At 53.5% G+C, this 27908-nt stretch overlaps 1 protein-coding gene and 1 long non-coding RNA gene across 17 annotated transcripts in view; one reads left to right on the plus strand and one right to left on the minus strand.

Annotated features, from left to right (window-relative positions):
- Positions 1–27908, plus strand: part of PITPNM2 (phosphatidylinositol transfer protein membrane associated 2) — a 134469-nt gene that overhangs the window by 68849 nt on the left and 37712 nt on the right. The window lies entirely within an intron of this gene.
- LOC106005840 lies at positions 1428–3045 on the minus strand. Its single transcript, XR_001179522.2, has 3 exons — positions 2753–3045; positions 2453–2567; positions 1428–2072 (listed from the first exon to the last, which is right to left on the minus strand). It is a non-coding gene; the product is annotated as an uncharacterized LOC106005840 (long non-coding RNA).

Consider the following 27908-nt stretch of genomic DNA (forward strand, 5'->3'; position numbering starts at 1 on the left):
CTTACTCCCTCCTGCCTGAGTGCTGGTGTGGCCTCCCCACCAGGACATCATGGGTTCTTCTCCTGCACATGTGCAAAGCAGGGGGACACTGGCTAACATCTGTGCGGTCGGTTTGGGCAGTGTCCTGCTTCCCAATGCCATAGATCCTGTGTCCCGTCCCCTGGGGCTGCCAGCACACCGGACTGCAGGCTGAGCTGAGAGCAACTGAACTTGATCATCTCATACTTCTGGAGGTCAGAAAGCTGAACTCCAGGTGTCTGCAGGCCCGTGTGCCCTCCAAAGGCTCTAGGGGTGAATCCTCCCTTCTTCCAGGTTCTGGTGGCCCCTGGTGTCCCTTGCCTTTTGACTGCATCACTCTGATTCTGCCTTGGTGCACCCATGGCCAGCCCCTCTGTCTCTCTTCCTCTTCTCCAGGGACCCCTGTCATTGGATTGGGGGCTCACCTTAAATCCGAGATGATCTCATCTCAAGATCCTTAACTAATCATACATGCAAAGACCCTGATTCCTTCTAAGGTCACAGTCTGAGATTCCAGCTAGACAGCAATTTTCACTCAGTAGCAGCGGGCTGGCAGCTGATCCCAGAAACTAGATCTAGGGCTTCTAGCAGTCTCTGGCTCTGTGGTCAGCTAGGGCAGCTTTGCCTCTGTTAGGGGACTCAGAGAGTCCAGAACAGGGGAGGTGGTGGCCGAGGGGTGTGCCATTTGGACACTTATTTTAAGGTGTCCTGGAGAAGAAAAGCAGAATGTAGACCTGAAGAGCCAACCAGGACCCTAGGTTGAGTCCCCAGGAGGCCAACTGCACAGCATAGGGACTTCCTGGCAGGACCTTGTAGGCAGTGAACAGCCGGTCCTGGGAGGTGGTCTAGCAGCCCTCCAGGGTAGGCATTGCCAAGAGCAGCCCTATCCCCGAGAGCTCTGAGCCTGTGCTTGTCTTGGGGATGGATGGCCCCATCCAAAAGCTCAGGGACCTCCCCAAGGGCAGCCAAGGTGATGTGGCAGAGCCAGCCCCAGACCCCCAGACCCTCTCTCTGGCTGGCTGGTGGGTTTGCAGGGTGGGGGCAAAGGGTACCCCCCAGGACCCAGGCCATCAGGCCCCTCCTGCTGTCCCCATAAAGCCCTCCACCTCTGCAGCTGGGTCGCCCCTCCCCTTCCTCTGTCTTCTGGCTCAGCATCCTGCTGGCCTCCCCCAGGAGCCTCCCCCAGAGTGCCTTTCCGGGGGAGCTACCTGGCTTACACCCAGGGGCTTTAAAGTTTTGTTTTGTTTGTAAGTTTCATATAACATAAATTAACCCTTTTATTTTTATATATTTTTTAAGATTTTATTTATTTATTTGGCAGAGAGAGAGAGAATGAGAACAGGAATGTGAGCAGGGGGAGAGGGTGAGGGAAGCAGGCTTTCTGCCGAGCAGGGAGCCTGATGAGGGGATCCATCCCAGGACCCTGAGATCATGTCCTGAGGCAAAGGTAGACGCTTAACGACTAAGCCACCCAGGCGCCCAAAATTCACTCTTAAAGTGAGCAATTCAGTAACATTTAGTACATTCACGATGGTGAGCAAGTAGCACCTCTGTGTAGTTCCAGAACATTTTCATCACCCTGAAAGGAGACCCTGTACCCAACTCTAGAGTTCCCCCCCACAACTGCAGTAAAATACGTGTAACAGAGTTTACCACCCTAACTACCTGTAAGTGTCCAGTTAAGTGGCCTCAGGCACGTTCCCCTTGGGCAGCTGTCCCCACCGTCATCTCTGCTTCTTGTTGCTGTCTCCACACTGACGCTCCGTCCCCATGAAACACTGACCCCTCCCTCCCCCAGCCCCTGGCGCCCCTGTGAACGTGCCTTGCGTATGTGTGTGGCGTCCCGCAGCACCTGTCCCTCCCGACTGGGTACTGTCACTCAGCACAGTGTCTTCCACGCGCATCCACGGTGCAGCAGGAAGCAGAGGCTCCTTCCCTGTGCAGGAGGAGTAACGTTCCGGCCCGTGGAGGGATCACATTCGCGTACTGGTTCATCTGTCAGCGCACGCTTGGCTCGCTTCCGCCTTCTGGCTATTGTGACTCCAACCTTGGGACTTTTAGAGAGTCGAGTGAGAACAAGTGCAGGGCCAGGAGTCAGACTGGGCTCGTCATATCTCCGGTACACATACCCCACCCCCTTAACCCGTAATCAGCTCGGGCCCCAAGGAAAGATTCCAGAATCCGCCCCCCCCCACACCTGTGTATTCCTCTCCGAGCCACACTCCTTTGCTGCCCATCAGCTCCCGTTTTTTTTCCTCCCGAAAGACCTGGTCACAGCATGCTGCAAACCTCAGCCCTCACTGGAGGCTGCTGGCCTCCTGAAATTCTGACTTTCCAGGTGACCTCGGGCATGTCTGTCCTCTGAGCCCTTGTGTCTCATCTGCAGGTGATCTGCGTGAAGGGACTCACATGGTGACTTGGGTCAGCTACTCACGAGGTGCTGGGCTCCTCAGAAATGCTGCCAGATGACTGTTCCCCTCCTTGGTCCTGCTGTCTCTACGGCCAGCCCCGCCCCTGGTGTACCCCATCCACAGGTGTTTGCTGAGCACCTGTTGTGGACAGAACGGGGGGCATGGGGGGCTGCCCAGCACAGGTGGCTTTAAGTAGCCCAGAGGGATGACCGGACATGTCAGGGAGGAGGGCAGGTGTCACCCTTCGTATACACATCCAGGGTCGCAGCGTTGTCTCGTGGGCGATCGGGTAACCTGAGGCCTGAAGGGGTCGAACGACTTACGTGAAGACGACGCTTGAACTGGAACTTAGGTCTGTCTGGTTCCGGAACTGGTCTCTCCCACTGCACCTTGCGGCTTCCAACTTGCCTCGTTTGCTTCCTGCCGCCGCCCCCGCCCCCAGGGTGGGAGGACTTTGCCCGTCCCCGCCCCCAGGGTGGGAGGCAAGCCCCCGCCGTCCTCCACCTCCTCCTCCCCCAGGCCTGCTGTTCCGCTCCGGGCTGTTCAGCGCCTCCTCACTTACCACCCTGTTGACACGGGCTGTTGCTGGGTTGGTTTTGTTTTTGACCTAGTCAGCCTGGCAGGGAAGTGGCGGGCTGTGTGCAGAGCTTCCCGAAATAGCCGCAGGCTCCCTGCCAGTGATAGAAGAGCCAGACTGTGTGCGGTCTTGGGCCAGTAGAGGCTGACTCCGTTTCCTTACCCAGCCACCCCGCCTTCTTCTTGGGCTCCCCTGCCTCGTGCCTCCCCCAGCCCAGGTCACTGAAGGCCACTTCCCACACTCCACCCCAGAGTGCCCGGAGGTCAGGTGTGGTTGGGATAGCCTGGGGCCTGGGATCAGGGACTCTCATTTCCTCCCCATGACTGACTTGCCTGATGACCTTGACCAAGTCCTGGGTACTCCCTTGGCTTTAGTCCTCCCTTTGGAGGCGGCGGGGAGGCACATCTGTACACCCCCCCTGGCCTTAACATGGGGGTGAGTGAGAGAGTGGGGGCAGGGCGCCCAAACAGGCAGTGGGAAGGTTTGTAATAACGATCTCAGTGAGTCACTTCTGAGCCCAACTGTTTGGAGCGTGAGGACACAGTTCAAAGGGAAGCGTTCCGTTAGCAGGTGGTTCCAAGGTGGTGTCGCGCCACAGCAATCACGGCAGCCGGGACCCTGTCTTGAGTGTTGGGTGCTGGGCATTTTATGTTTCACTGTCCCTTAGTCTGTGAGGGACAGACTCTCACTGTACCTCAACTGAGCGTACATGGCACCAGACCTGGTTTTATAAGCATGAGAACTAAGCGTCAGAGGGATGCCTTGGGGACACAGTCGGTTGAGTGTACAACTCATGGTTTTGGCTCAGGTCGTGATCGAAGGGTCATGAGATCGAGCCCTTCGTCAGGGTCTGGGCTCAGTGGGGAGTCTGCCTGAGGTTCTCTCTCTCCTTCTCTCTCTCTGCCCCCACTTCTAAAAATAAACAAGTCTTTAAAATGAAAAACAAAACAAAACAAACCTGAGAGGCAGAGTAACTTGCTAAGACCAGGTAAATGGGGAGCTGTGATAAGAGCCCTGTCCCGGCTTCAGAACCCATGTTCCATCCGATGTCATGCCCCCTCTTTCAGGGTAAACTTGTCCCTGCTCTAGGCTCTTCTCTCCTGACCCTGAGCCCTGTCCTGTGGGGATCCCCTCGGCAGCCAGAGCAGCCAGAAGGTTCTGTGTATATTTATATGGAAAACCTGATGCAGGGCAGAAATCCACAAGGGACTTACCTCAGAAGAGAGCCCTGGGGACATGGGGGCATCTCTGGGACTGAAAAGCTGCCCAGTTAGAGCAGCTCTTTTTATACTGGACATTGAGGCAACAGAAGAGTCACCAAGCATTTTGCAATCATGCACCATCATGCACCAAGCCCTTGGGGGCACCTGCATGTGCCCTCCAAAACCTGGGGAGGCCCCATTATTTAGACTTGGCAGATGAAGAAATGCAGCTCAGTGAGGAGGTCTGGCCACCCCTCTGAGGCCGCCAGCTCCCATGGCAGGACCAGGACTAGACCCCAGTCTGTCTGGTGCTGTCACTGCCCCTGCCGAATCCAGAGAATAGGAAGCCTGTGGCTCCTCCCCCTTGCCCCGTCCTCCTCTGGTCCAGGTGCAGGTCTGGACACACATGTGGCTCAGCAGTGTGGGCAGGGATTGGCCCGAGCAGGTGTCCCTGGCTGCCCAGGGCTGGGTTCCATCCCCAGAGTAGGGCTCCCGGCCCTGTTTGCTGGTGCGATTGTATTTACACACATTTCTCTGTGTGTTTATGTGTGAGCGCAAAGCTGTCTTTGGTTTGTGACTAATCCTGCACTGCGTGCCCCAGGGTCAGGGCCTGGCAAGTTTGGGGGGGCAGGGTGTCTGTGATGCGCATCGTCTGGACTGCATCGGCTGTGGGATGAACCAGGCCCAACACACAGTTGTTTCCTGGGGAAGAGACGCCGAAATGCAGAGCCATAATTCCCTAGCCTCGATTCCAGAATCCCGCAAGCTCAGAAAACCAATGCTTTTTCATAACTCATTTGGCAGCAAAATCCCGCCGGAACCGAGGTGAGGCTATTTATAGTCCAAGTGAGGCTATTTATAACCTCGGCGCAGTCTACGTCCACGAAGTCCCCTGCAGAAATGTCAGTGTATCTGATTATCGGGTCCCGCTGAGCGAAGCAGCGTCACCCATCGAAATGCGGGGAGCCCTGAATTCTGAACTACATCAGGCCCCGAGGGTAACCCCTCTCCTTTTAGCCTTCCGCAGATAGCCTCTGCTCCCAGGCGCTTCCCCTGGGATTCCTGGACCTGAGGGAGGGTGTCGCCCCAAGTGCCTGCAAGACCCCCGTAGCCCCCAGCCCCGCAGCCCCCGCCACGGGCCGCATCCAGCAGCTTGGTGCTCCTGGTATCGCCGTGAGGGACGGATTACATCTTCAACTGCCAGGCACAGCGTGGCGCGCCCTCCACACTGACGTCTGACTCCCTTGCTGGAGGTATTGCCCCCTCTCTTCACGGAGGAGCCCAGGGAGGCTCAGTCCTAAGTGTCACGTCTAAGGTCAGAGGTGAGGAGGGCAGGTGCGGGGCCTCCGTCTTGTCCTTCCACCCGGCTGCCTCTCCGCGAGGGAGTCTAGGCACGAACAGCGACATGTCTCCCTGGATTTGCAGCCAAAGCATGTTGAAATGGGGAGGGAGGAAGCAGATGGGGACCCAGGTGCCCGCGCAGGGTGGGTAGGCAGATGCGAGTCAGGCCCCCCCTTTGGTAGGGAGGAGGGCGGGGGAGAAGCGGGAGCCCCTCTGCTGCTGCAGGGCCTCCCACGGCCCCCCCCCGCCCACCTTCCGCTGTAATTCCTGCTTCTCAGACAGTCCCCTTTGTAAGAACACCTGTGCCGCCTCCCCACCTTGTCTGTTGCCGACAGCTGGCCACCGATGGCGCTGGGTCTGCTGCCACCCCTGGGTCTTGTCTGTAGTGCTCACAGAAACCCCGGGCACTCAGAGAGGGGGGTCACTTTGCCTAAATCCCTTCTGCCCACTGTTCTTGGGACCACCTCCCCCACAACTTTCAGGGACTCCCTTGTATCTGGTCTTTGGCGGGCTCTGAAGTCCCAAGGGGCCTGGCTTCCTGGCACGCAAGCTCTTTCCCGCTCGTCTCCTGTCAGTCATCCTGTGATGACCCAGGGCCCCCTAGCCACCTGCCGTGGAGTCCTGCCTCAGAGTCTTTGCTCCGCCTCTCAGCCACCGGAGTGCCTCCCCGGCTCCCACGGGAGGCACCCCTGCCTGCAGGGCCATGCTGCCGTGAGAGAGCACTGCTGATGGTCACAGGGCCCCACGAGGGCTGCAGTTTCCACATCGACAGTGAACAGGCCTTATTAGGGCAGGGGCCTGGTGTGGCCCTGCCAGTAGGGGCTTTCTTGCTGGCCTTTTCCCTTGCTGGCCGTTTCCCAGAGCTGCCATGGGCTTAAAAAAGACAGCTGAGGCTCACTGTAGAGACCTTTGGCTGGAGAGGACCAGGACTCTCCGCTCCAATTCCGGCTTTGCCCTCAGTCCCCGGAGGGAGGGGAGGGATGGATGGGTCCCTGGGTGCGCAGATGGACACGTGGATGCACGTGTGGACAGACGGATGCGTGGGTGTTGCATGGTCTCGGGCATGCGTGTGTGTACGCGTGGGTGCGTGGGCGGACAGAGGTGCTGGTGGATAGGTGCATGGACGGATAGATCAGTTCCATCGGTCCTGGCCTTCATTTCTCATCTGTTCGATGCTAACGTTGGGTTACAAGTTCTCCTTCAGTTTCTGGGTTCTGCAATTCGGTCTGCATCAGCCTAGCACCCTTAAGAACCCTGTTCCACCCCGGGCACCTCTAAAGAACTCCATACCTATGCCCGCGGACTTTGGAACCCTTTCTCAGCTGTGCTTTCTGCTTGCCCTGGGCGTTCCCTGGGCCTCGCAGCCCTAGCCTTCAACCTCTGCCCGTTGTGTGCTGTCTGGACACTGTGTCCACACAGCTCTCCAGCTGCAGGTGCGGCCGGGCTTTCCCCGACCTCTGGTTTTGACAGAGCCGTTTGTTTATCTGTGGGAGGGCTGGGTGTCTATTCGGAAGGAGCCCCCAAGGGACCGGGGCTTGGAAATGTGCTCCTTGTGGAAGGGAAGAGCGCCCCCTGAAGTTGGGCAGCCCTGTGGTGGCAGCAGGCCCTGGGGTCCACAGCAGACACGCAGCCCCGTCCCTCCAAGAGCTTGCAGCTTTGTGGGGTAACAGTGTGCACAGTAACACACCCCCTCCATGCACAGAGAGCCTGGCGGACAGGAGGGCAGCTGTGGCCAAGGAGGCTGTGGGCCAGGGACAGCTTTATCAACAAGGCAGATGTGGTTGGGGCTCGGCTCCCTAAGCAGAGTGTCCCTGCGGAGGTGGGGACCCAGATAGTGGCAGCAAGCACAGGCACCGAGACTGGCCAAGGAGCTCGATGCACGCAGTCGCCCGCCCTTCAGTTCCTGCAGGAGCTTCAGCTTCTGGATAAGGAGCCTGGGGGTTCTTTGGTGCATAAAGTTGAATTCTTGAAGGTCTTTAAGCAGAAAAGGGACCAGTCAGTTCTCCTTTCTTACAGTCTGTAAAGAAACAAAGGCTGAGTCAGAAAACTCCCCGACTGGCATGCTGGGCCCTCATGGCCTCGTGGTTGGGATAAGGAGCTGGCATGCCGGCTCACTGAAAAAGGGGCGGCTGCCAGGACACACTGGACAAAGAAGGGAAACTGATTAACTTGAAGTTTCGCCTGACTTTTCTTTTTTTTCCTGGGAAAAACATTTTTTTTTTTTTGAGATGTAATTCATATAACATAAAACTGTGTTAACAGTTCTGCCACATTTAGTTCATGCACAGTATATTAGACTGTGGTCATGTGACTGCCCCCTCTGTCTATTCCAGAACATTCTCCTCACCCCAAAAGAAACCCTGAAACCATTAGCAGTCACTCCCCATCTCCCCACGCCCAGGCCCTGGCGGGCGCCGATATTTCTTTCTCCGTGGATATGCCGGTTCCACATCATCACATCACGGGAGTCACACACCCCAAATGCCAGGGGCCTTTTGGGCTGACTTTGGTTCTGCTTTGCCCTCCCCCGACCCCATCCCTAAGCTCACCTGTACTTCGTGCTGTGCGGCCCCCAGGCCAGCCTGGTGTCCATACTGGCTGGAGCGCCTAGCCTTGCACCAGCCCGTGAGGGAAGCCCAGGCAGGTTCCATCAAGCCAGTCAGCAGGAAGCTGGAGAAGCAGGTCTTCTGCCCTCACGGGGCATGGATTCCATGGAGGGCTGTGATGCTGGGAGAGTAACCCCTACCCCCACCCGACCCAGCAGAGAGCACAGACCCAGCTCCGGAAGCCGCAGTGCTGCAGGTCACAGCCGGGACCCAGGCAGCTTCCCTCCTGGCCTGATCTGTGCCTACCACTCTGTCTGGTAGACCCTCTTCCAGGACTCAGGCTCAGTGGCCACCATGTAATGAACCACAGGGTAGGTGGCTCATTGACTGACCACACCCCCAGGACTGGTCCTTGGAAGATCCCCCAGAAATGACCCAAAGTACCTTCTCTCTGACCATTCGGAAACACCGGGGTTCTTTGTGCCCTGCCACGCACCTTGGCTGGTCTTCTCCCTCCCAGAATCCCTGACCCCCGCTTGCCAAGGGTTTCTAGAGGTCTACAGAGTGCCTCGTGGTATGTGTGCCCAGCACTGAGAGAGCAGAACGTGGGCCCTGCCCTTGTGCCTTGCGGTTTGGGCCCGGACAGTGGGAATGGTGTGGGAACAGAAGGTGAGGTGCTTGTCAGGGAAACCTTGGGCGCCCAGCTTCTCCTGGAGTGGTCGGGGGGCTCACAGAGCGGGAGCTGATTTGGCAAAGTCTTTCAGGACATTTTGGGGGGTTGCCACATAGACCAGGTGGGGAAGGGCTATTTTGACAGAAGGAGCAGCAAGTGTGAATCACAGCGAATGCTTTAGGTGACAGTGAGGGATCCCCCGCTGCACGCCAGACACTAGGGACCGGGTAGGAGATGTGAGCACTGCCCTTGAGGGCTTCAAAGCTGGGGTGCTGAGGCGTGCGGCGTGGAAGCTGCCTGTGACATGGCTTTCGGGAAGACAGGGAGAAGGGCAGATGGAGCTGGAGAGTCAGGCCGGCCAGGTGGGAGGGCCAGAGAGGTCATGGGCAGAGTACAAGGGCCTTGAGGGAGGTTCTGGGAGCAGGACCCCGGAGGGAGCTGTCAGATGTGGTCGGATACACTCTGACAGCTTCTAGGAGGATTTGGGGGGACCCAAAATGGAAGAGTGGGCAGCAGCTGGGCAGCTGTTCTGCCACCAAGGAGAACCAACAGGGTCGGAACGAAGGCCAAGGTAGAACAGGGACGGTGGGTGGGGTAGAGGGAGTCCCTGGTTCTGCGCGGTGACGTGAGACCCACGGGGAGGGCCCCAGGTGGTTCCTGGGGACCCGGTGCACTGCCGGCCTGGTCCTCAGCGGCTGTGAGGCCTTGGCTGAACGGCCTGATGTTGCCCAGCCCCGGTTCGGTCTTCTGCAAAATGCCCCAGAGGAGGGGACGGGGAGCTTCGGATCACTACTATAAAGAGAGCCAGCCAGGGAATGAGGCTGGATTGGGCTGTGCTTCCCGGACAGGAGGCCCCCCTGGGCTCAAGGCCCTGCTCCTGCGAACTCGGGATCCCCCGGGTCTAGTGCAAGGGTCCCAGTCCCCCTTCCCAATACTGGTTCCCACCTGGGCCCCCCGCATTGCCCACCCTCCTCCCCCAGTTAATAGTTCAGGACAAGCAGATGGCTCTGTTTTCTTTTCCTCCTGCTCTTGAACAGCCTCGCTCTGGGGGGACGTGGGGTGGGGGGAGCCCGGGGTCTCTCACTGCCAGTGACCACGGCCTCGATGGGCCCCCATGGGCCTCAGGGTGCCCCAGCTTCAGATCTGCCGGCCCCCAGCCCATGGAGGTGGGGAAGAGCCTTAGACCTGCTGGTCCCACCTTCCAGCCGCCCCTGACTTCATGTGGGGCCTGTCCAGGGCACGTGGCCGATAGTCACAGGATGAAGGGGCCAGTGGTGCCGCTTTCCCTGCGAGGAAGGGACTCACACACATGCTTCCCACTTTGGGGATCTGAGGCTTCAGAGCGCCTCAGCTGACCCAAGGCCAGCGTGCCTTCCGTCCGCACCTGCCGGCTCTCCGCTAAGGCCAAGGGCTGGACCTCAGGGGACAAGGACCTCCCTGCTGGCAAAGCCCTGCAGGGGAAGCTTTAGCACATGCTCCCCTCTCTGGTTGTTGGCCTCCTTCTTAATGAAATCCTGGGGGTGCAGCCAAGTGCATGTGACCCCCTAATTGGGCTGAATGTGGAGAGAGCCAGATCTCGAGGCCTACGTAGCAGGTGATTACCCTAGCTCCTGGCCTGAGGCCGAGGAGGGCTGGGACAAGGTCGAGGGCCCCACAGGATTGGGAGAGGGCGGAAGGACTTCCAGCTTTTGTCTGCTAATCCAGGAGGACTTGCTGGAAGAGGGGAGCAGGTCAGTTCAGTTCTTTCATGCTTGGCGTCTGGCAGGAGGCAGCAGCACCAAGAAGCCAACCAGGCCCCTCCAGGGCTCGGGGCCTCTGTGGCACAGTCCCTACGTCTATCGTCATGTGAAGCCTTCCCGGTGAGTAGTGGGCACAGAATGGTCCGGAGCAGCTCTGAATCGAGAGCTGGTCTCCCAGGCAATGTGAACGTGAGCCATCAGCCTGCACCCTCCACCTGCGCCCCCAGCACTGCCCGAGAGCTCCGGCAGAGTTCGGGTGCTAGCTCTCCTTCGCAGATGAGTCAGCCCAGGCCATATATAAGCGGCTGTGACATATACAAGCGGCGGAGCTCAGCCGGATACTCTTTCCTTTGAGGCTCAAGGACCGCCCAGACCTGAGGGCCAGGGCCAAGGTCAGTCCTCAGGGCCCCTCAGAGCTGACTCAAGGAAGTTTGATGGGGGTTGGGCTGACCAGTGGTGTTCCAGGAGCCAGGTGGACTTGGGGACAGAGGTGGCGGGAGCTTAACTCCGTAGGACAGAGCCCCTGGGGAACATGGGGGCCCCCACAATGGCTGGCGGAGGCCCCTTCCATGACTGACTTCTCTTCAACCCTTTCCTTCCTTCTCTCGTCCTGCTCTCTTGGACACCTCACAAGCGTGTTCGTTCAGATCTATCTTAAGATTGTCTTATTAGCGTATGCAGACACCATAGACAGGGCTTGTGGGGAGCTCCCCCTGCCCTGTGTGCCCCTGCAGGGGAGGGGAGAAAGGTGAGGGTGGCCCTCAGGGGTCGGGCAAGAAGGAGATTTTTCCATCTAGGATCTGTTGAAATGATGGGTCTGGCTTTGGGGATGATCAGAAGGTCCCGTAGCCTGATCTCCCCTCCAAGTGGTCCAGAAACATGTGGCTCCAAGCAAAGCCTACTGATGTGTGATTAATTTACAAATAGGCGTGCAGAGTGGGACATTGTGTACACAGGAGCCCGCTGTTCCTGCAAAGCTGTGTCAAGATGTCACCAAGCTTGGTTTTATTTTAGTACCAAGTTATTGTATCTGTTTAGCACCAAACCTGCGCACGCGCTAGGAGGCCGGGCTGGCGGCAATGTCTCCTCCGGAGGAGACAGACCTTTGAGGTCGTTCCAGGCCCCATGCAGGTAGGGGGCCCAGATTCGTGAGAAGCCCAGAGCAACTTCCCAGTTGCACAGAGAGTATCCATGTTTCGTGGATAAAGTCTCCCCACACAGAAGATCGGCGCACGCTGGGGACACTGGACGTCATGTCCTCCTACGTCCTCCCGCGCCTGCCCTCCACCCCAGCCAGCCGCGGCCGTCCCCTAACCAGATGACCTCCCCACGACTCACGTGGACTCAGAAGACAGAATGAGAGGTTTCAGAATGACCATACAAAGAAAAACACTTTAGCCGATCTGAAATTTTTAATCATTGTTTATTTTGACCTTGGGGTGAAATTTATCATAATGCCCTTTTGGAGGAGGAGGTTAACTCAGCAAGTGAGTAACTGTGCAGAAGGTCAAAGAGGCTGCATCACCCTCCGATTAGTCAGGACTTTTCTGGTGGTAAATAACAGAAGTCCAGTCTGCGTGAGCTCCAGCCACAGGGGGCCCTGCTGGGGATGCTCACATCCCTGGGGAGGGAAGACAGGGCGGCCCACAGTGGCAGCTGCATCCAGGTGCAGCCAGGGCTTGCACTCACGCCTAGCTCCACTGAGGCCCATGTGCCTGGTCCGTTGTCCTAGGCCGGCTGCACGGAGAGCTTGTACCTGCTGACACCTTCCTTCCTCTGCCACCAGGGAAAGGGCCAGCTCATGTTCTCTTTGACCCCAGGCTGAAAAATAGGTCCCTGGCATTTTAAGCAGAGGCAAGGTCACCATCTGCAGGTTGAGGGCATGCTGCTGCCTTCTCCTCCTGCTCCCCAAAGCCCATGATGTGATAGAACAAATATTATTAAATATCCATGTGGACAAAGAGATGCCTTTAGCGCATAAGAAACCACGAGGACTTAGCAAAAGATGGGGTGAAAATGGAATGAGACCGAGGAAGGAAACAATGGTCGAATCGTACTCAGGAGGGAGAGAGGATTCTAGGTGTGCTCCAAGCCTAGATGTGACATATGAGGGCCAGGAAGGGGTTCTCGGGTGACCTACATAGTTTGGTGCATAAATGAGGAAGTAGAATCAAGTTTCTTCTCTTGTTGGGGAAGGAGAGGTAGACCCTTATTAAATCTGGGCACTCTGGAGAAGTATATGTTTAGTGTGTGCATTTAAATATTTGAAGAGGACCCCTAGAGTGGGAGTCAGCAGACTGTGACCTGCAGGTCAGATCTGGCCCATGCTCCATTTGTGTAAATAAAGTTTTATTGGAACACAGCCACACCCATTTGTTAGTATATGTTTCTATGGCTGATTTCCTGCTATAGTGGCAGAGCTGAGAAGTTGTAACAGAGACTGCATAGCCCACAAAGCCTAAAATAATTACTATATGGCCCTTAATGGAAAAAGTTTGCAGATCCTGCTCTAGAAAAATAAAAATAACACAAAACGTCCAATGCAATATAGAAAAAAATATATATCTAAGAAAAAAAAAGAATCCAAAAAAAAAGCAAAGAAGATTGAAAGGAAATACATATTGTAAACAGAAAATGGCAAGAATTAGTCTAAATGTCAGTAACCACAATGATTGAGAACAGAGACATTCTCTCAATAAAGCTAAAAAAACTGTTTTGAAATGAGACCGAAAAGAGAAAAAGAAACCTAAGAAATCTGAAAATAAAAGGATGAGGAAAGAAATCCTTCTTATACAGAGCATAGAAAGCAAATGAGCCATGTTAATGTCAGCGAAAGAGAAGTAAAATGAGCATAGTTTAGGGATTGAGGAATTGCTTAATGCGGTAAAAGGAATATTCTGCTGGGAAGTCGAAGTTAAAATACACGAACTTTCTGTACTTGACCATGTAGCTTCAAATACAGTAAATAAAAAGTGATCTTATGAGGGAAGAAGAAGGACAAATATAGAGTAACAGTGTTGAGCTTCGAAAGTCTCCAAGACATCTACGTGGGTGGACACAGATGATAAAATTGTGTGGGGACGTAACACACACACACACACACACACAGCACACAGGCATGTAAGTACAAGGAGAACTGGGAAAATGTGATGAAAACCTGTAGATTTTCTTAGTGTCGGTGTCCTGCTTGTGATGTTATCACTCTGTAAAATGTTTCCTTGGCGGGAGACTGGAGAGCGTGCTCGCCATCTCCCTGCATTATTTCTTACAACTGCATGCGAGTTGACGAGGAAAGTCCTCCAGAGGAACACATCGGGTACAGAAAACTGAGTAACTCTTAGGTCAGATGAGGGAGTCGAGATGAAAATTTCAGACTGCAGGGTTTTTTTTTTTTTTTTTGAAGATTTTATCTATTTATTTGAGATGGAGTGAGAGCAAGCAGGGGAACACCGGTGGGCAGAGCAGCAGAGGGAGAGGGAGAAGCAGGCTCCTCGCTGAGCAGGGATGTGGGGCTGGATCCCAGGACCCTGAGATCATGACCTGAGCCAATGGCAGAGGCTTCACCAGCTGAGTCATCCTGGGGCCTCTGAACTCCGGGATTTTAAATGAAGAACAGTAAGAGCCCTGAATATACAAACCCACAGCATGAAGCCAAATCTATACTCAAAGGACAGGCTATAGCCCTACATCCATTTATTAAAAGGCAGATAAGACCCCAAATCATAAAAATTACTGAAGTCCGCTTTCAATTCAAGAAGTTAGAGAAATACATTCAGAGAAGGCGAAAAGATACTGTTACAAGTGCAGTCAGAAAATGGAGTAGATGTTATCAATAGTTCTAAGTGTATTCTTTGAAAGGGCTGGTCTGATTTCAAAATAAAAAGTGGAAGACACAAACAAAAAGAATATAACTACGGAGATTTTACTATTATATGTACCTTTATGCCAATTAATTAGAAAACGTAAGTGAAATGTAGAACTTTCTGAGAAAATAAATGCTTCCAAAATTGGCTTCTCAAGAAAATAAATTTGTCCCTTAAAATGGGGACAAAACTTCCTAAGCCTTCAAGAAATAGATTATCCTCACGTTACAGGAGCTGTTTCGGGACAGGAAAAGGCGTTCTGGGACAGGAAAAGGCGTTCTGGGTCCTCTTCCAAGGAGCTCTCTCTGGTATCAGAATCAGAGGGTAACTCAGCCAAACTGCCGGCCGGTGTCACTTCTGAACAGAAACCTACAATCTTCTGGGAGGGAAAAAAAAAAGCAAGTTTAATTCCGCCAGATATGGAAAGAATAATGCAAGCATGACCTAGTAGGATTTATCCCAAGAATGGAAGGAACATTTAATATTTAAAAAAAAAAAAAAAAAAAAGGTTTTCATCTAATTTATTATATTGACTGCTTGCTTTTTTTTTTTTAAGTAAGTTGTTCAAAATTAGGACTGTTCTCGTCATAGAACAGACCAAGGCATGCCTTCAGCTTGCTTTTGAGGGAATCCTGGGAGAACTCTGTCACACTGTCCTTTCTTGTATCCTGTCCCTGGGGAGCACAGGTGAGGCTGCAGGAGACCAGGTCATCCTTCTCAGGGTGACGGAAGGAAGGCAGTGTGCTGTAGTGAACAGAGCAAAAATTCTAAAGTCAGGCCAGGCTGAGAAGAAAATGGAGAGATTATACGATCTAAGCTGCTCCGAGAGGTTGCATACGGCCTGGAGTAAAGAGGTGTGGTTTGAATCGTGTCCCTGTCCCCGGCCCCACTGGTGGATCTGTGACCTTATGTAATCAAGGTAAGGTCCTACTGGAGTAGGGTGGGCATTATTATAAGAAGGCCACGTGAAGGGGCGCCTGGGTGGCTCAGTGGGTTAAGCCTCTGCCTTCAGCTCAGGTCATGATCCCAGGGTCCTGGGATCGAGCCCGGCATCGGACTCTCTGCTCAGCAAGGAGCCTGCTTCCTCCTCTCTCTGTCTGCCTCTCTGCCTACTTGTGATCTCTGTCTGTCAAATAAATAAATAAAATCTTTAAAAAGAAGGCCACGTGAAGACACAGGGACCCAGAGACACACAGAGAATTCCACGTGGCCTTGGACAGAGCCCCAAGCCAATGAATGCCAAGGATTGCTGGCAAATTCCAGAAGCTAAGAGAAAGCCATGGAGGAAGGGACCAACCTGACACCTTGATTTCAGACTCCTAGCCTCCAGAACCACGAGCAAGTCAGCGACTTCTTTAAAGTCACCCAGTTTGCAGTGTTTTGTGACAGCAGCCCCAGGAAACAAAGACACCTAGCCTGGAGGAGGAACAGAGCCAAAGGGCGACCAGACTGTGCCCAGACCTGTGGCTGGTTCAGCCCCGACTGTGCTCCGCTGTGGTGGAGGGTTCTGTCCCCAGGGCAGTAACGCAAGCGTTTGCTGAAGCAAACATCAGTTCTGTCTGAGAGCACAGACCCTCATCCCGAGTCTCAGAGGCTTTCTACACATAACTTCCACAGAAAATGAGCAGTTCAGAGTCAAAAATAACCAAGCCTAAGAAGAGAGAAGGCACTCTGAGCCAGAGCCAGAGCCAGCAGGAGCAAGTTACAGCAGAAACAGACCCTCAGGACCTTGGATCCTGCAGCATTTAGGCAGAGACAGGAAAATAACTATGTTCGATGCGTTTAAATAAATAGAAGGCACGGCTGAAACGCCGTGCAGGGAATACAGAGCCGTAAAAAAATGATGAAGCAGGTTTGGAAAAGAACCAAATAGAACTTTACCAGGAGAGTCATCATAGCTGAAGAAAGGGTTTCTAACTGGAAGCCAGACGTGAAGAAACCACCCGGAACACTAGAAGGAGGAAGGTGTAGGGAAGATAAGACACATGGAGCGGAGAAGGACACCTGACTTCCATCTAATTAGAGTTCCACAGAGAGAAGAGAAAAATAAGCTAGAGGCCACGTCTGGAGAGCTCATTGCTGAGAATTTTCCAGAACTGCTGAAAGACAGAGGTAGGAATGGGGAGTGCTTTGGCGAAAGGAAGGAGAATGCTGTAGAAGTCAGTGAGATTCAGCTCATAAAAGATGGCTAATTCTTCTCTCAAGTCCTGGGCTCGGAGCTAGTTCCAGCCCAGCCCCCAGAATGACTCGGCAGATGCCAGACCCTTCACCCTTCCTCCTCTCCAATCTAGATCAGTTCTTCTTACCCACTAGTTACTGAGGGGCAGCTCCTGAGAACTGAAAGGTCCTTGTGCTAGGACAAGGTGTCAGTGAGGAGTGAGCCTTGAGACTCTTGAAAACTTGGCCCCAAATCAAGCAGAGTCCTTTCCCGGGACTGCCAACTCGGGGGACTGCCAATCTTGTAGTCCATAAGAATGTCACTTAGAGTTGGGCAGTGCACAGCCCGTGCAGCTGAACTAGGCCACCCACCCTCCTCTGATGCCTTCTTTTCCCAAGTTATGTGCCCATGGGGTTTTCCAAGTTTAACCAGAGGCTTTTTTCCCCCTTTGTTTTCTTTCCTCCCTCCCTCCCATGATAGGATGGCATCCATCATTGCCGGGAGGATTTTATGAGGCAATGAAGGGAAGCTAATAGCTCTGCAAAGAAGAGCAGGGAAATTTTCCAGGCATATAGTGTTCCCTGGCAGCCCTGAGAAACTTGGCTGTAAAGGCCACACTACTTACTCAGTGAGACAGAGCAAGGCCTGGGCAGAGCTGTACAGACACGTGAATTTGCGTGTACACACATGCACGACTCCCCCTGGGAACACTGGCTGGGCCTTCTGGGCCAGGCTCCAACCAGGCCTGCTTGCTCCCTACTGAGTTGAGCATTTGGACCCAACTGTTGGTGGCCTAAGCTGCCCGGACCCATGCTTGCACAAGGGCACCGTAGATCAAGCCTGGATCACAGGCCAGGAGATACGGATTCGTCCGTCCTGCCCTTGACTCTCTGTGTGGCCCCATGAAATGACTCAGCCCCTCTGGGCTTTCCTCTTCCCACCTTTCCCTGGCGACTCACAAGCATCGACTTTCTAACGAGAACATGGCGGTCTTGGGTGATACCCTGTAGCCCTGGGCCCATCTGGGAGCGAAGGTGACTGGGGCCACCCAGTGTTGCCGGATCCCCCTCAGGGCCAAACACCCGCCTCCCCCACGGGAAGGGGGCTAAGATGGCTCCTGAGGCCCCCCATTCCCTCCGTGGAGAACAGCGTCCAGCCCTCTGTCTGTCTGAGGCTTCTGCCCCTGCACACAGCACTCTCTTGGGGGGAGGCAAGTCTGGCTCTGGGAACAGTCTGAGTCACAGACGCCGTCAAGAAACTGGGTTTGTTATTCCAGGGACGTGGCAGGGAATCGTGCGCTATTCTTGGAGGATCTTGTAGTCGCTCTGAGAACAGCTAACAGAGCAGTTTGTAATTAGCACTTTGGCTGCTTAGTGGCACTATCTGCCTGACGAGGGGTTTGGGGGAACATTCGCCGAGCGAACCTTCTTTGGTACCTGCTAGGTGCCAGACCCCCTGCTCCCCAGGATCAGAGACCGAAAAGGGGGAGTAGCACAGATGTGCTGTCATTTCTTCCGGCCGCGAGGGATGCAGGCGAGGTCCCTGGTGTGGGGTTGTCCGTGCTATCAAGGAGGGGGGCAGTGTACGAGTGAGTCCCCTCGCTCAGGAGTGTGGTGAGCCGTGGGGGTCCTCCACAGAGGGGGCGCGGCCTCTGGCCCAAGGCCCAGATCACCGCAGGGAGCCAGCCGGGCCAAGGCTGGGGTACAGGGGTTTAACAGGCAGGGCCGAGGCCGGAATCAGGAACTCGCTGGCTTATTCTAAGAGAAGGAAGCATGCTGGGTTCCTACAGTGGGAATCTCCTTCCTTTTTAAGGATGAGTAATATTCCCCAGCAGGTCTTCGATGACTCAGGGAGGTCTGTCTCCTCGTGTGGCCAAGAGGCTCCTCAGGGGTTCTGTCTTAGTCCCCTGGACCCCTAGCTCCTGGTATGGAGCCTGACATCGGGCCCCGGTCTAAGATCTCTTGCTGAGAGGGGATGCTGGAGGGTTTGTTGAGACAAGAATTTAAGGACCCTGTCTACCAGATGATGAGGTTGAGAATTTAACCTCAATAAATGGTCCAAATGGCCCTCCCTTGGCAATGCAGTGATTTGGGCTGGAACCAAGGAGTCTGTATTTTGAAAGAAATAGCAATCTTTATTTCCGAGATCAGTCAGAAACATTAAATTAAAACCAAGTAAATACTCTTGCATGGAGTTTACGTGGGTTTTCCCTTGGCTCCAAGGTTTGAATTTACTACAAAGTAACCCGAAAGAGAGAAAAAAAGTATTTTTCTAAATCATGCATCTTTGAGGGGCATGTGGGTGGCTCAGTCAGTGAAGCATCCGGCTCAGGTCGTGATCTCAGGGTCCTGGGATAGAGCCCCACGTCGCGGGTCTGCCTGGGCTTCTCTTCTCCGTCTGCCTCGCCCCCCCCCACCCGCTCCTGTTCTGTCTCTCAATAAGTAAATAAATAAAATCTTAAAAAAATAAAAACATGACATCTTTGTAAAAATGTATCAAAGCTGTCCTGTTTGCTCACATTGTATCCAGATTCTGACCACCAGGAATGCATCAATAATTACTTCTGACCTCGAACATAGCACTTACCCGTTTGGGTCCTTGCAAACATAGAGCATACCTGTGTGTTCCACCTTGTAGGGTTAATTTGAAAAAGCAAGAGCATGAAGCGAAAGCTTTTGTAAACCATAAAATGCTATTATTCATGCCAAGGGTATATATGTATGTACGCTGATGTCCCTTTCGATGACGGTTGTTCAATTCTTAGCTGTTTCTGTCTTGGCTGCACAGAGAGATGGACCGGACTCCAATACTTACTGAGTCACGGTGGAGACAAGGTCCCTTGATGACACGCAGCCTTGGCTTCCTCAGCTATAAAAATGGGGGTAATAGCCATGGAGTAGAATATCATTCTGGCCTAAGAAGGCAGGAGGTACTGCTCCGTGCCACGGTGTGGATGAACCTTGAAAACGTGATGCAAAGTGGAAGAAAGGCAGACACAAAAGGCCGCACGGGGCGCGAATCCATTTACGTGATGCGTCCAGAAAGGCAAGTCCGTGGAAACAGAAAGCGGACGAATGAGAGGCAGGAAGTTGGTGGGGGTGGGGGCAGAGGGCGAGGGCTCACGGGACCCAGGCTTCCTTTTGGGGTGAGGAAACGTTCTGGAGCCAGGTAGTGGTGATGCTACAGTCTGTAAATACACTCATCACCACCGAATCGGACACTTTGAAAAGCTGTATATCGTATGTGAATTACATCTCACTAAAACAGGGCACCCGGGTGGCTCAGTTGATTGGGCGACTGCCTTCGGCACAGGTCATGATCCTGGAGTCCTGGAATCAAGTCCCGCATCCAGCCCCCTGCTCAGCCGGGGGTCTGCTTCTCCCTCTGCCCCTCCTCCCCTCTCATGCTCTCTCTCTCTCTCTCAGATGAATAAATAGAAGTCTTTAAAGAAAAGAAATAAAACAGATAAGTGGGGGCAGTCCATCTGGTGTGAGGCAAGCGGGAGGGTTCCGTGACTCCTAATTTACTTGGGTTGCCAGACTGTGTGAATGGTCGGAGGGGTCTGTAAGCCAGGGAACCAATCAGAAGGTCTGGTTTGCTGTGCCCCGGAGTGTGGGTTGTGACGCGACCCTGGTAGGGCCTCCAGGAGCATTAGCGTTGGACAGACTGGACGTCCCCTACAGCGTCCTCCTCACGCTCTGTATGTGGGACTGCCCTGCAGGGAGGCACGGTGGGGTGGGGGGCTCAGGCTCTGACAACCCCCCACCCTTGCTCCTCAGTTGTATCTCTAAAGCACACTCCGTGTGGTCTCTAGGATCTGGCAAGTTTGGAAGCTGTGGTTGCGGGCAGTGCGGGGAGCCGTGGAGTGTCGGGATGTGGTGGGCTGAAGCGGGCAGGACTGGGGACACCGGCTCCTACACTCCAGCATGGGGCGTGCGCCCCTCCAGATGGGAGGTCAGCCCCACCCGGCTACTTGCAGCCTGCACGAGACCAGCTGTGTTTCTTTTGGAACAAAAAGCACATCATAATTTGCTGATGGCTGTTTTGCTTGGGGCCCCTGGAATGGTGCACAGAGGCGGCTCCGAGCAGAGGTTCATCGGTGGGTGTGTCAGCTGAGCAGAGAGAACCTCGTCCGGGCAGAAACCGAGGCAAGGGCAGTGCTCCCTGCCAGCCCCCGGCTTGTGCTCCATCACTGGGTGTTAAATGCAGGCGTTAGCGAAGGTCTGGAGGCGATGAGGACTGGCTCAGCCCCTCAGGGACCCCTGGCTCAGGTCAATGGCGGGCTGACCGGCACAGTTGCCGTGGGGTGGTGGGTTGGGAAAGAGCCTGGGAAGATGGAAATCCCAAGCACAGCTAAGCGTAGGAGGATTTTGCCAGAAGGGAGGAGTAGAGAGGGGGGTGGTACCAAGAAAGTGGGGTTGTGGGCCGTGGGATTTGGTTTTTGCAAACCTGGGAGCCGTTCCTTGCATGCTTGTGTGCTGACGGGGGCGGGGGTCCAGGAGAGCGACAGACTGACGGCAGGTGGGAATTGGAGGAGAGAGAGACGGGGATCAGAGAGAAGGTGCAGGATGGCCAGTGGGAGGCACAAGAGCTTGCCAGGCGGTGCCCCCCCCCACCCCCATCGAGGTGTCCGGTCAAAACCCGAGCCCAGGATGGCCCGGGAAGTAAGCCCCCAGCCCTGGTAGCTGCGATAGTCACTGATGTTCCACGAAAGTTGTTATCACACTGTCATCATGACAAGCGGTCGTCACCAGTGGTAGTGAAAATCCCAGCTCTGCCTCTGGGCACGCTGGGTGCCCCACAGCTTCTTTCCCCTGGCAGCAGGATTCGCGGAGGCCCTCCGGGGCAGCATCCACAGGGCACCCAATACCTGCCAATGCGCCAAGCTCCGTGCTGGACACTAGGGTCACCGAGCCTTACCCGCCCGGAGGTGCCCCCCACCTGCAAATATCTGGGGGTCCCCCCTTCTTCCCACCCCATAGCTTGGGGTTTCTTCCCTAGAGGGGAGCTCCTCTCCAAGGCCAGCATGCTCCAGATGCAGGACCTTAGGTGAGTGACGTGTTCTGGTGACATGGAATGATCTGGATGTTGCTGCTGCAGTGATAGCCTCTGGCAGAGGTGACGGAGCGGGGTGGGGGGCAGGAGGCCCGGGAGCACGCCCCAGAGGATGGGCTCGGCCCCCAGCCAGGCTGTCGGGTAGGGTCCCTCTGCGGTTGTTTCCCTTGTCACATCTCGGCCCCGGTGGCGTGCAGGCTTGTTTGAGCTGGCCTCTGTGCTCGCTATGGGGAGCACCCCCTGGAGGCCAGCGTGGTGATGGTCACAGCTACAGTGACCAGCAGAGCAGGGTCCCTGGAGCACGATGAGGAGAGATTAGGAGGGGAGCGCTGGCCGGGGGAGCTGGTCTCGGTTTTGACTTCCTCACCTGTAAATCTCCTCTCCCCTTTTCCCGAAAAGCGGGGGGTTTTGCAGGCCTGGCAGGAGGGTGGGAGACAGGAATTTGGAGTGCCAATCGCCCTTCTCTTGTGGCTGTCCCTGAGTGGGGCAGCCTACCTTCTCTGGACCTGCTTTGCTGTCTCCAGCACAGCGATGGAAAGCTCTCCGACTGATCTCACGGCTGCCTTTCAGGCTGGGGTGTTACAGAAGAAAAGCTACACTACCTTCCTTCAAGGATCTTCTAAGGGTTCCTAGCCCTGCAGAGCAGTGTGTGTCCTGCGGTGCCCGCTCTCTGTCCCGTGGCTTTGACAGTCCAGCCCTGCAGTGGCTTGGCCGCATTCCCCAGCCCGGCGCTCTGGGCACACAGCGATGATATTTACGGCCTTTCCCCGAAATATTGGTGCCTGCATGGGGGCCCAGGGCTTTGGGGGCTCCATGAGTCCTTGTTTCATTGCTCCGGCCAGGGCAGGGGGTAACGCTGGGTCTTCCAACCCACCACGCTTGCAAAATCCAGGTCTCAGTCTCACTTATAAGGTGACGGTTGGACTGGAGTGGGGGGTCTTTACCGTTGCCTCCAGAGAAGTCTTGGTGGAAGCCCCCCATCTCCAGCTACAGTTGGAGACTCTGGGGGCAGGGATGCGACCCGCTCCTCCCCCAGCTCCTTCCAGCTCACACTTTCCTGGGGGATGTGCCTGCCCCTGCTCTGACCCCCCAGGGGGCAGAGAGGCAGCTGTGGATGCAGACGTCGTGCACACACTCCCCCATCCCCGGAGGGGCTGGTCCCAGGCACACAAGGAATTGCTCCTTTCTTCTGCGCACCCCATTCATCTGGAGCCAACCATCCCTGGATGCAGAGGGTAGGGGCAGAGCTGCCCATGTGGGGGCAGGTGAAGTTCTGTTACCCGCTTCAGCCTCCGATGAGGGAGGGGCCCGCAGACCTGGGAAGCCGAGAGCAGAGGAAGGGGGCTTTCCTGGAGGATGTGGAAGAGAGACCCAAGAGAACCAGAGGGGATGTTACAGACACATCCCCTGGAGGCTGCCTCGGCCCCCGTCTCTCCCGCCAGCCACCCTCCACGCTGTCACAGATGTCTAGGCAGGCTCCGAGGGCCTGGCTCGAGTCGCTTCCAGACCTAATGGCCAGAATGCAGCCGAATTGCGTTTGGACGGATTCCATCCTCCGCTGTGTCTGCACAGCCACGCTCCTAAATTCCATCTGTGACGTCAAACCACAGCTAATCATGGAAAAGCAGATTAGGTTCAATAAACTCAATTTTCTTCTTCCCTTCCCAGTCCGGCGTCTCCCCACGGCCTTCGCTCAAAGAGGGGTCTTGCCCACCTGCTCGGTCACGCACCCTTTTGAGCCCAACCCCAGTGACCCGCCAGGCTCTACTAAAGTCCCTCCAGCCTGGCCACCCCAGCCCCTTCAGGGATGCCAGGGGGATCCCTGAAGCCTGGGGAGGCCCTAAGACATGTCCTGACCTTGACCCCTCAGGCAGAACCAGGGGTTCCTGGTCACCCACAGGCTCCTTTTGTCTTCCTCGTATGGGTCCTGATGGGACAGGCTGCCGGAGAGGAAGGGGATGACACCCTTCCTGCCAGGCCTCGTGCCTTGTCCAGGGCTGGGCTCAGCCCCGATGGCCTCCCTGATTACCACGCCAGCTGGCTCGGACTCTGACCTCTGGCCTCTCTGCTTCCTCTAACACACTGATGACCATGGGGGCCGGGGTCCTTCCTGAGGTCGTGAATTCAGGGCTTCCAGAAAGCCAGGGGCCCTATCAGAGGCCCATGGGAAGGTCTGTCCTGTCCCCCTGGAGAAAGCCTGGGGGGTTGTGCAGACAGGTGTGTCTTGGGCACGGCGGTCACTCGGACTCCTCGCCCAGCCTCCCTCGCAGAAGGGCCTCGGGAGACGCGTGCTTTTCTTCTTCCCTCTCACCGCACCAGGCACTGGGAGCGGCCCTGTTGTGAGTAGTAAAATATGATTCTGTCTAACCCATCACGACTCCTGCAGGGACAGAGATGAAATGTGTGTCTCGCACGCACCGAGGCAGCCGGAGTGGATGTAATGAGATTGCGAGTTCAGCTGCTGGCTGAAGGGGGCTCAGGGCACAGGCAGACACACCAGTCACACTACCTTCTCTCCTGAGCGGCCTGGGGTCCGCCTGCACACTCTTGCTTCAGGCTTAACCAGGGAGAAAGCAAGGGGACCCTGCCGTGCCTGTGTCTATGTCTATGTCTATGCGTGTGTCTATGAAATCAACCAGGCACCTGCCAAAAGGTCACCTGTCCTTTGGACGTCTGTGCCCTGGGTGCTAGGCTGTCCTTCCCTGATGGCGGTGGGCTTAGGGGCTGCACCTTAGGTAAGCAGCTCAGCCAGAAAGCTATCCGGGCTCAGGCACCAGCCTTCCTACCATGCTGAGCTCAGAAACACCACCTAACTGCACACTGAGTACTGGGTGGAAGTGGGTTAAGCATTTGATGTGCATTATGTCATTTAATGCTCAAGACAGTCCAATGGGGCAGGTGCTGTTCTCAACTACTATTTTGCTATTTTGTAGAAGATAAAATGAAAGATCAAAGACTTTAAGCAATTTGCCCATGATCACCGCTGGGAGGTAGCAGAAGGTCTGGCTGACTCAAAGTACATGGTTTTTAACAGCTACCTTGACTGTCCTTCTTTGGCTGGTACTCAGACTCCTGCTCAAATTCTGCTTGCTGCTGCCTTGTAAAAAGTCAACTAATAAAAGTACAAGGAAAAGTTGCACCCAATTCCGCTGATTTGAGATAACCCTCACCAGCCTTCAGCGAGCATCATTTCAAACTTTCCCACAAACAGACACATACAGAGTAGTGATGACAACAGCAACAAAATGGGTTTTAGCCATTTTTAGCAGTTTTAAAATGAAAAATCGAGTTTAATTTTCTTAAATTTAACTGAAGACAAATCCGTTTGCGTGTATTTGAAATGAAATGGGAGGAAATTGCTAAACTTCAGAACCACACTTCTTCCTCTTCAAGTGATAGTAGTTCCTAAAAGTTCCTTCAAGTTAATGTAGAGAAGAGAGAAAAAAATTTTCAAGGGAAAAACTTTTTTAAAAAAAGATTTTATTTATTTATTTGACAGAGATCCCAAGTAGGCAGAGAGAGAGGAGGAAGCAGCCTCCCTGCTGAGCAGAGAGCCCAATGCCGGGCTCGATCCCAGGACCCTGGAATCATGACCTGAGCCGGAGGCAAAGGCTTTAACCCACTGAGCCACCCAGGCGCCCCGAGAAAAACTTTATAAACAGCTTTATTGAGATATAATTCACATACCAGACAATTAATTCATTTCAAATGCACAACTCAGTGGGTTTTTGTATACTACATTTTTACTTTTGAAAAATTGTGGTAAATATATGACATAAGATTTGCCCTTGTAAACATGGTAAGTGTACGGTCCCGTGGCATTTAAGTACATTTATAATACTGTACCTCTACCTACCTTACTATTTCCTAAATGTTTTCATTCCCCAAATAGAAACTCTACAGTCAATGAATAATGCCACCCCAATTCCTACTTTCCCTAGCCTCTGGAAAGCTTTAGTCTACTTTCTGCAAGAAAAACTTTGAAGAGATTGGAATCATTTTTTTTAATGAACAAATTTTACTTTTCAAAGCCGTTTTAGGTTCACAGCAAAACTGAGAGCATAGTACAGAAAGTTCCCCTGTAGCCCTCTGCCCCACACATGCACAGCCACTCCCACTACCAACATCCCCCACCAGTGTGGGACATTTGTGACAATTGATAAACCTGTATTGGTACATCATTATCACTCAAAGCCCATGTTTGCATTAGGCTCACTCCTTGTGTTGCATGTTCTCTGAGTTTTGACAAACATACGACAATGTGTATCATCCAGGATAGTTCCACTTTCCTAAAAGTCCCTGTCCTCCAACTGTTCTTCCCTCAATTTTTTAATCTATATAATGAACCAGCATTCATGCCATCCACCTCTGTTTTCCCCACTTTCAATTTTAGTGGAAAATTTTAGTTATATTATTATTTGTGTCCATTGTCAAGGTTTTTATATTCTATTCAATAATGGCAAGTGCCGCAATCTCAAAAATACTCATTCAGTATTCACCGGGGTGTCTCCATTGATGAACTTATCTTCAGTTATTGGTTGGATTTTGGCATCAAGCAATTCTTTTATGACCGTGTTGATGTCTAAGCCTCTGAACTTGTGTTACAGAATGTCCATTAACTTTATACTCAAAGGACAGTTTTGCTGGGTATAAAATTCTGTGTCACAACTGCAGATAATGCTTCACTGGTTCTGAAATTGGGTTGCTGTGGAGAATTCTGAATCTCCTCAAATCACCTCCCTGGTGCCCTATTTATATGGTTCTTTCTTTATCCTTAAAGATCAGGAACCTTTTTATTTTATTTTTTATTTTTTTAAATTTATTTATTTGACAGACAAAGATCACAAGTAGGCAGAGAGGCAGGCAGAGAGAGAGAGGAAGGGAAGCAGGCTCCCTGCTGAGCAGAGAGGCTGATGTGGGGCTCGATCCCAGGACCCTGGGATCATGACCTGAGCCGAAGGCAGAGGCTTTAACCCAGTGAGCCACCCAGGCGCCCAATCAGTAACTTTTTTAAAGGTGTATTGTTTATTTAAGAGAGAGAGCATGTGCTGGCAGGAGGGAGGGCAGAGGGAGAGAGAGAAAGAGAATCTTAAGCAGGCTCCACTCTGAGTGCAGAGCCTTATGTGGGGCTCAACTTCGTGATCCTGAGATCAGAATCTGAGCCAAAACCATGAGTTAAGCGCTTAACTGACTTCACTATCCAGGCACTTCAAGATCAGTAACCTTTTAAGGATGTCTTGGTGTTAATCACACCATCAAGTTTTCCTGGGCCACAGAATGGCAGTTCATTTTTTGGTTTGTTTGTTGGTTGGTTGGTTGGTTGTTTTTTTAAATATTTTTATTTATTTATTTGACAGAGAGAGACAGAGAGAGAGGGAACACAAGCAGGGGGAGGGGGAGAGGGAGAAGCAAACTTCCTGCCGAGCAGGGAGCCTGATGTGGGGCTCGATCCCAGGACCCTGGGACCATGACCTGAGCCAAAGGCAGAGGCCTAACCACTGAGCCACCCAGGCGCCCCATGGCAGTTCATTTGTAGCCTCAATTTTGTTTTTGTTTTTTAAGTTCAGGGGATTTTTCCATTATATATTTGAATACTCTCCCCCTGTTCCGTTATTGTATTTTCTTCACCAATTATGTATGTGTTTGCTTTTCTTTTCCCTCCCATGTCTGTCATTGTTGTCTTATTGGTCTTCTCCACTTAATCTCGTATGATCTCTTGCAGCCGACCTTCAACACCTCTGGTCGTTCATGCTCTGCTTTGTCATTTTTTCATTGCTTATAATAGGGTTTTTAAACAATAGGTGATATATTCGTCTTTCTTTCTCATTTTCTCATGAACTCTGTTAACTCACTTTTCAGCCTTCATCTCTTTCTGCTCTCAAATAATTTCTTTTTAAAACTTCGGTGTCTCGTCTCTTATACCCATCTGCCCCTACCAGTTAAGCGAGTCTATCTGTAGTTTCTCTGGGTCTGTGACTCGTTTTTTTTCTGAAGTCTTTCTGTATTTCTCTGGATGATTCCTCATGCTGTGTTCTTCGTCTGCCCCCCATCCCGGCCATAATGCATAAGACCCATGCGAGTTCCTTTGGGATTATTACTCTTCAGCTACCTTCTAAACAGCAGCCTGTGAAAATGTGGAAAGTGGTCTGGAGTAGTCTGCAGCTCCATTACGGGCTGACTTACTATCCGGAAGGCTCTCTCTTCTCCCTGAGAGGTTATTCATCCTCTGCCTAGGGATTCTGTCTCTCTCAGGTTTCAGGGTTCATACATCATGATGGTTCTCGGCAAAGCTCTTTGCATCACTGGCTGGCTGTGTTCTGACCAG

Source organism: Mustela putorius, unplaced genomic scaffold (assembly GCF_011764305.1).
Source record: "Mustela putorius furo isolate JIRA1106 unplaced genomic scaffold, ASM1176430v1.1 tig00537248_pilon_pilon_pilon, whole genome shotgun sequence".
Taxonomy (NCBI): Eukaryota; Metazoa; Chordata; class Mammalia; order Carnivora; family Mustelidae; genus Mustela; species Mustela putorius.